Below are 8856 nucleotides of genomic sequence, written 5' to 3'. Positions count from 1 at the left end.
TGAGGGCAAGCTGACTTGTAATGGGGCCCTCCACATTGAAAACATCTTACTGCCCCTTGTTGTCCCGACTGTCCAGCAACTACCATCGTCTGCGATCCACTTGACTGTCCTGGACGAGCGTAGGGAGTTCTATTCCGATTCACATTTGATCTTGCTAGAATCGGTCCCCTGGAGATTTGTTGCTTCTTATGCTGTTCGGCCTCAGCCATATTCTTTTCTAATACTTTCGCTCTCTCCACCATTGCAGGGAACGAACGGATACATAGGCTGGAAATTAGTACTTTCAAATCACTCCTCAGCCCATTTTCGAACTTCCTGCATTGCCACTCTTCACTAGTGGCCATCGTGTTGAACCTTACCAGATGCTTGAATTTATTTGTATACTCTGAAACGGACATTCCTCCCTGAACCAGCTGAAGAAATTCCACTTCCTTGGCAAACCGTACGCTGTCAGAGAAGTATTCTTCGTAAAATTTGGCTCTGAACACTTCCCAATTAATGGGGCTGTGAGCGTCCGTCAGAATTGCTTTTACGCTCGCCCACCAGTGACTCGCTTCTCCCGTCAGAAGGTACTCCGTGAATGCTAAGCGATTATCATCTGGACACCTCTTAGCATTATAAATTCTCTCCATGTCCCGTAGCCACTGGTCTGCCTCGTCCGGTAGACATTTTCCATTAAATTTGGCCGGGTGGTGTTGAAGAAAGCTCTCCAAACTCCACTCTGTATGGTGAACAGCATTGGAAGAGGACGCTCCTGGCGTGCCTCTGGTGGCAGAGATGAGTTCCATCAATTGTCTCTGTGTTTCCTCAAAATTAGCGCGAGCAGCCTCTAAACTTTGCATGGCGCTCTGATTCTGCTGCATCAGAACAGCATTCTGCTCCATTAAAGTGGTGTTTTGTTGATGCAGTCGTTCCACCACTGTTTCCAACAACCTGGTGTTGTTGGACGTATCAGGCTCACTCGGTTGCGGAGGAGGAGGGAGTCTAGGCGCCATTAGTTCTCTGGATCAGAGAAAAACGATCGTTAATAATGTTCAAGAGTTAAAACAATAACTCGTTAAACAAGCAATAAGCACACAGCAAAAACATAGTGCACTCATAACCTACAGTGTCCTTAGAAGAACAAAACTGCTCTGATACCAATAATGTAACATCCCAAAATTATACAGTCATCAACTATATACTTAGAATAATCACATTAATCAATATGGCAAAACAGTTTTAATATAAAAGGAAACAGAATTTCACAAATGGCCGAACGGCCTTTCTTATAATAATTGACGAGCGTTACAAAAGAAGTAGAACGAACGATTTACAAAACATGACCGAAACGTTCAAATATTTACAACTAACAACAGAGCGCTCGCTCACAGCCGCTCGCTATTCTAACTACACTAAACCGAACGCCTTTATGGTTCGGCCTTCACTTCAACTTCAACTAAGTTATCTTCAGCAATAACTTCCTCTTCAAGCGCTTGCTCCAGAGAAGCATCTCCATCTGCTCACATCCACACGGATGATCATTGCATTTGACAAGACGGATATACATAGACAGACAACACAATGGAAGTGCAAGGGTAAGCTTACTTAATTTAATTCAAATCAAACATACTTTTCATACATATCAAATACACAATCAAATAAGTCACAACCCATACATTTCATTCAATCATTAACTTAATCAAAATCCTGATACTAGACCGACCGTCCGGACTTGTATGAATTCTGTGTAGCTACGACGTCCGTGCACCCAGGTGGAAGAGTTGGAATACGCGTCAGCTGCCACCTGAGGTTAGTCCGTTCTGTCCAAGTTACAGTTATGGACTAAGACCTCCTGCCATTCCCACACATGACATGCTCCTCTCTACTTGAGAACGAGCACTCACGGAATATCAGGATGACCCGCCAGCTAAGCTTACCACATTCATACTTTACAAAATCTCATTTCCCATTCAAGAGTCGTTCCTCCATGGAACGCTCGTTCAAAAACCATAATCACAATTTCAACTCTTATAGTGTTCGCACATCTTAATTCTTCCTCTTAAATACATTTTCATTCTATGTTCCACTTGCATAAAAAGACGAACGTTCACTCCCCTTCATAATAAGGACGAACGTCGAGGACGAGACCGAGGAAGACTCCTTTGAATTAATTAAATGAAATGGCTTTAGTACGACTTGAATAATACTTAGAATAATTTAAATTCAATAACTCTGGAACGAATCAAATGGATAGATATATCACAAATTGTTTGGATAAAGAATCCTGACACGATTTAATTCAAGAGTCAACCGCCCGTAAATGACCGAGCGTTAAAATGAAACTTTTGGACGAACGTCACTGAAGTCTTGGACGAACGTTACTAGGATTATTAGACGAACGCTATTTAGATAGTAAGGACGAACGCTATTTCAAATTTGAGACGAACGCTATCACCGCTCGTTGATAATTTAGGAATGAACGAACGTTCGGTATAGGACCGAGCATTCTTTATCACATACTCGTTGGGACGAGCGTTCGGTATCAGACCGAGCGCTACTTATCATTTACACTTTTTAGGACGAGCGTTCGGTCTAAGACCGAGCGCCACTTCAGGACGTACGCGCCCAAAATCAAAGAAGTTTTGGGATTTCTATTAAGATAAAATACTTAAATTTAAGTCTTACAATTTGACTAAGTGATCAAAAAGGATGATATCAAGCTTCTCAATTCTCACGCAACACTCATGAAGTGTACGTCTGGCCAAATGCTCAAACGTAAAGCTATATAAGAGGGCGTTCGTCCTCAAAGGGAGTCCTTTCCAAATGAAAGAGTTCAACTACTTCAAGGAAAATTACCAAGACTACCGAACGGTAAATGACCGTATCGATACGAACATTCATTTTCATAGTCTTACATATTCAAAATCAACTTACAGTATACACATTTTTCAGTATAATCTTTCATACATCAATTTACTCATATCATAATACAACTCCATACATTTTCATTGCAGCATCTCATCATACAGTTCATGTTTCAAATAATTCAAACCATAGCACATTACATCACTTTCATACATCATTTCAGAATCATATTCTCATACCAAAAGTCCAAAATCATAAATCATATTTTCAACATCACAATAACACACATGCAGTACAGAAATTCACATGAATCAAACCAATAAGCTTCCCTTACCCGGATTGTAGTGAATGTCCTAAAATGAGTAGATCTTGATTCGTCTAACCGAGACTCTCTCAACGTTTCACTCAAGCTTTCCAACTAAACTAACCAAAGAAAAAGAGAGTACTTAGTCCACACCATTTCATGCACCGGAATATGGTTTGCAGGAAATTTCCAGAAACGAGCGTCCAAATAAAACTTACCAGAACTGTAAGTTGTTCGGTTCAATCTGGAGCTCTTGGTGCAGTGATCGTCCTCACGGCTCTGAAACATGATCGGAGTGCAGAATGGTGAGTTACAGAAGAGAGAAGAAGCAAGGTTCTAGAGAGAAGGAGGAGAAAATGGAGGTTTGAATTTCTGAGGAAGATGAAGGTGTGCGCAGAGAAGGGAAAAGTGTTTCAGAAAAATTTAATTCCCTTCCCATAGTCAAACGGACGTTATCTCTTGCGCTGACACCTGGCTTCCACTACTGCATTCAGAACCTTCCGAATTGACACATGGCAGAGAGGGGTCAGGGAATGTGAGTGCGTTTTAATTGCACTGCACTTGGAGCGTGGGTGCATTTATGGCAGCACAGTGGTGACTCAGCACACACATTAATGGGACGTGACAATGCACCATTGAAAAGGGCCCCAAGCAAAGATAGGAAAGCAAATGCATAGTTTTAGTTGAAAATATAAGCAAATGCATGGTATCATTGATAATATACCAACTACAAAGTATCTTTGGAGCATCAACCTTTTAATCTTATGAGTGGAAAGTGGGTTTCTTGAGGGAAAATATAACATAACTTGCAGGGTTGTCCTCTCTAGTGGCATGCTCAATTATTATTCACAAAAAAAGTGCCAATTCTTGGTTTTTCAATTTTCATTTCCTTGACGTATTTTCTAACATAAAAAAAAAGGCCATAACTTTCCTATATTCAGTTTCTTGGTCAGCATAACCTTCCTTATTCATTCAGAACTTTAAAAATAAAATAAAAGCCATTTAAAACACTTAGGAATATTATGACTCAAAATACAAGACAAATATTGATATGCCTTAGAATTGAGGATATCTAAGGTGTAAACAGAAAGTGCTCCTAAAAGATTAAATCCTCAACATGCAACCCTTTTTCAAGTCAAGATCAAGACCATAGTAAAGAATTCAAACTTTTAACTAGGACAAGAAAATTCAAAACCCTAAATGCATATTGAACGGATCCGCTGTCAAATGCGTATGGGCAATCACGAAAAATGACACGAAAAAGCCAAAAATTATGATGATAAAGAAGAAATACAGTTAAAGGGGAATACACTTCATAGGTTTTTCAACCGAGATGCAGTTAAAAGGCACGTTACAGTCCAATACACGTCACCTAATAACATACTATTCAAGAAGTCCCTGATTCTTTTTCAATGTTCGTAAAAGATTTCTACATTCAATCCTTAAGTAAAAATACCTAATTACCGAGGTGGTGATCTCCGTGAGTGAGGTGGTGAAGAGCTGACTGCGAGTGTGCAAGTTCTGCACAGAGGGTGCCCTGCGAGAAAAAAGATCGAGAGAACAGAGTGGGTGTTTGAGGGAGAGATAAAACCCTACAGAATCAACGAGAAGTCAAAAGTCTCATAACATACACAATGTTCGGGAGAAAATGGCGAAACTGGACTCTTACGATTTAAAAATGGGCCTCTTAAGTTGACATTTCCAGTCGGCACTCGGAAAAAATCAACTTACACCTCTTTCATTTAGACTTTGCATCGTTCTTGTACAAAATTTGTTGTATACTTCAAGCATACTTTATTATTAAATTTATAAAAGAATATAATTATAATGTTTAATTTTTAAATTGAGATTTTACATTTCAATTTTTTTTCATCATTTTATATCATTTATAATTTTGATTCAATTTTTAAAATTCTCACTGTAATATTTATTTATTTATTTTATTTTATTTATGTTTAGTTAAAATTATCAAGACATTGTGAATCCACTGGTTCATCATGAGTTTACTTGGATTGAGTTAGAAAAATTTCAATTCTAAGATTAAACTAAAACTGATTTACTTAATTATATTTAACGAGTTCAAACCAAAGGTAAATTGACCTTTAACCTATCAATAACAATTTATTTATTTTTTTACCATTTTTTAATAAGTTTTATGTTGTTATTAACTACTTCTAATATTATAGATTCACAACTTGATTTTTTTAAATACTGGAATAGAATACTTTAAATGTTTAATTTATATATATATATATATATATATATATATATTAATACATTAATCATTAATTATTATCTTTATAATAATATTTAGAAAATTAGATGAACAATTTGATTCCGATGATATAAATATATTAAGTGTGAGAACCTGATAAATTAATACACACTAATTCATTCTCTGATCACTATTTTAATGCACCGTGACACGTCAAAATGCACTCACACTTCCACTGCATGCGCCTGCCATGTGTCACGGTTTGAGCATTCTGAGAATGGTTAGTGGGAGACAAGTGGCGTGTGGAGGTTGGGGAGTTTATTCTGCAATGGGAAGAGAAAAATAATTCTGAAAACTCTCCCTCTTCCTCCTGCATGCTTCATCTTCTTCTCAGAATTTCTGCTTCCAAATTCTCTACCCTCTCTCTAAATCGTTTTCATCTTTTCTCTAAGATAACTCACTATCAAACCTCTGATCTCATTTCAGACACCATAGAAACCTTCCCTGCACTGTGAACCTCATTCTGATCCGAACAGAATTGAGAACTGAACTGGTAAGTTCTCGTCTTTGCACCTTCGTCCATTTAGTTCCTGCAAACCAAAATTCTGGTTGCATGTATGAGTTAGAAGTCTGATCTGTTTACGGTTTTGGTGTGTTAGATTAAGTTGAAGTGGTTGAGTGAATTTCTGATAGAAAGCCGTGAGAGCACGAGAGAAACTCTAAGCCTTTGGAAGTGCACTGCTAGATCAGGTAAGGGAAGCTTATATGTTTAATTGATACTGTATGTTATATGTTCTGATTTGCATGTATGAAAAATCTGAAGTTTTAGCTGTTATGGAAGTTTTCTGATATCTGATATGATTTCTGGTTTTTGGTTGATCTGTTATGAACAAACACTACTCGTATGTATTATATGATGTTGATTTTGATTTAATTGCATGATTGATCTGATTATGTGTGAATGGAGTATGGTTATTGTATAGTTGGAATGATTAAAATGTTGAAATCTGTATGATGATGATGTTTACAGTGAATTAAATCTGGAATGAAAGTTATGAAGTTTATAAAATTGGAAATCTGGAAAATTCTGTTAAGATTGAAAAATCTGAAATTTCAAATCATCCCTTCTGATAAATGACGCTCGTCACTGTACGGTCTTAGACCGTTCGGTTTTCAGTAAAGTAACTTAGATTGGGATTCTTTCATTTGGAAGGAATTCTGCTCATGAACGAGCGTCCCAAATTGAATGTCTGAGCGTTCGTCTAGCTCAGCAGTATTTAAATATTTAAAACTTTATGAATAAGTAACGCTCGGTCTTATTCCGAAGTGTTCGTCCTAATTAACGTTCGGCCTTATGTTGAACGTTCGTCTTTGATAGCGCTCGTCCTTATGTCGAGCGTTCTTTTTCATAAGCGTTCGGCCTTATGTCGAGCATTCGTCATTCGTAGCGTTCGATCTTATGTCGAACGTCCGTTCTCAATAAGCGCTCGGTCTTATCACGAGTGTCCGTTCTGAATCTCGCTAGGTCTTTTACCTCGCGTTCGTACTAAGTGAATATTCAATTGATAAAATAGCGTTCGTTCAGAGTATTTAAATATTCATTTTTCTTTGCGTTCGTTCCATTCCTGGAATTGGATTCATATGTAAATCCCTTGAAAAATAATTCTAAGTGTTCTTGACCCTCCTTGGTACATTATATCTGGTTCAAGTTTCTATCATGATTATTTTCTAAGCACCAGTACACTTCAAGTCGAGTCAGTTCATCTAACTGGCCAAATAGAAAATTACGTTTGTTGTATATTTCCCTGAGTATCCAGTAATTTTATTTGGACGTTCGTCCTACTTCTTCAATGGATTGAGCGTTCGTTATTTTTGACTCCTAAACTTAATGATGTAAAAGATGATGGAATATGATAAGTTAAAGTGTGAACACTATGAGAACTGAAATTATGATGTTGGATTTTGGACGAGCGTTCCAGGGAGGAACGTCTCATATATATATATATTGAAAGATTGAGTTGGTAAAGTATGACTATGGTTAGCTAATGCTGGCTTGGTCCATCCTGATATTCCGTGATGCTCATCTTCACGTAGAAGGGAGTAGTCATGTGTGGGAATGGCAGGAGGTCTTTCGTATCCCTCACTTAGCAGGGGCGAAGGATTAACCTCGAGTGGCAGCTGTTGAGGGTATCCCAGTTACTACATCACTCGGGTGCAAGGACGCCTGTAGCTACACGGTTCATACAGTCCGGACGGTCTGTCTTATATATCTTTCTATGTTAAATTACATGATTAAGTTACTTGATGTATGTGTGAATCGAATTACGAACTGTATGTGTGTTGTATTAATCAAACAGTATAAGCTTACCCTTGCGTTTTCCATTTGTGTTGTCTATTGTCCATGTGTTTCCGTCTTGTCAAAATGCGATGATCATCCGTTGTGGATGTGAGCAGATGGTGATGCATCCCTTGAAGTCATGCTGGAAGAAGAAAATTTGGAGGATGCAAATCTGGTGGAAGTTGAAGTTAAAGCCGAGCCTTAGAGCGCTCCTTAGTTTAGTACTGTATATATATTAGTTTATTTTGGAACGTTCGGTTGTCATTTTTGTAAAACCGTTCGTTATTAGTGCTCGTTATTTTTGAGCTGAAATTTGTACTATGGAACCTTAAGTTGTTCTGTTGTATTTTCTCTGTAATGGAATACGCTCGTTAATTGTACATCAGCCGTTAGGCTTTGAACCTTGGTTTCTTGTTAATATTAAGACTGTTTACTGTTCACTGTTAATTGTAATTAATTCTGAATTATGGTATTACTATATTTTGGGATGTTACATTAGTGGTATCAGAGCAGTTTTGTTCTTCTAAGGACACTGTAGGGTTATGAGTGCACTGTGTTTTTGCTGTGTGCTTATTGCATGTTTAATGAGTTATTATTGTTTTAACTCTTGGACATAACTAATGCTCGTTTGTTTTTCTCTGCATCCAGAGAACAAATGGCACCTAGACTTCCTCCCCCTCCTCAACCGAATGAGTCCGATACGTCCAGCAACACTAGGTTGTTGGAAACCGTGGTTGAAAGACTACATCAACAGAATACCACGTTACTGGAGCAGAACGCTACCTTGATGCAGCAAAATCAAGCTGCTATGCAAGGTTTGGAGGCATCGCGTGTTAATTCTGAAAACACGCAAAGGCAATTGATGGAGATACTGGCTGCAACTAGAGGTGTGCCTGGAGCATCTTCTTCTAATGCTGCCCCGCCTGCAGCTGAATGGAGTTTGGAGAGTTTCCTCCAACATCATCCGGCTAAATTCAGTGGGAAATGCCTTCCTGATGAGGCGGACCAGTGGCTAAGGGATATGGAGAGGATCTTCAATGCTAAGAGGTGTCCGGATGAGAACCGTTTAGCGTACACTGAGTACTTGTTGACGGGAGAAGCAAGCCACTGGTGGGCTAGTGCTAGAGCCATTTTAACGGACACTCACCAGCA

At 38.4% G+C, this 8856-nt stretch overlaps 1 long non-coding RNA gene across 2 annotated transcripts; it reads right to left on the bottom strand.

The window, feature by feature from the left end:
- Positions 1 to 1215: 1215 nt before the first annotated feature.
- LOC148197219 (uncharacterized) lies at positions 1216 to 4776 on the bottom strand. 2 transcript variants are annotated; one of them, XR_015780401.1, is made up of 4 exons: positions 4608 to 4776; positions 3370 to 3430; positions 3182 to 3270; positions 1216 to 1498 (listed from the first exon to the last, which is right to left on the bottom strand). It is a non-coding gene; the product is annotated as an uncharacterized LOC148197219 (long non-coding RNA). The 2 variants fall into 2 exon arrangements; XR_015780400.1 differs by having other exon boundaries at positions 3182 to 3265.
- Positions 4777 to 8856: the final 4080 nt, after the last annotated feature.

Source organism: Vigna umbellata, chromosome 6, assembly GCF_029865625.1.
Source record: "Vigna umbellata cultivar VRB3 chromosome 6, Vumbellata_1.0, whole genome shotgun sequence".
Classification (NCBI taxonomy): domain Eukaryota; kingdom Viridiplantae; phylum Streptophyta; class Magnoliopsida; order Fabales; family Fabaceae; genus Vigna; species Vigna umbellata.
This window is presented reverse-complemented; position numbering and strand designations above follow the sequence as displayed.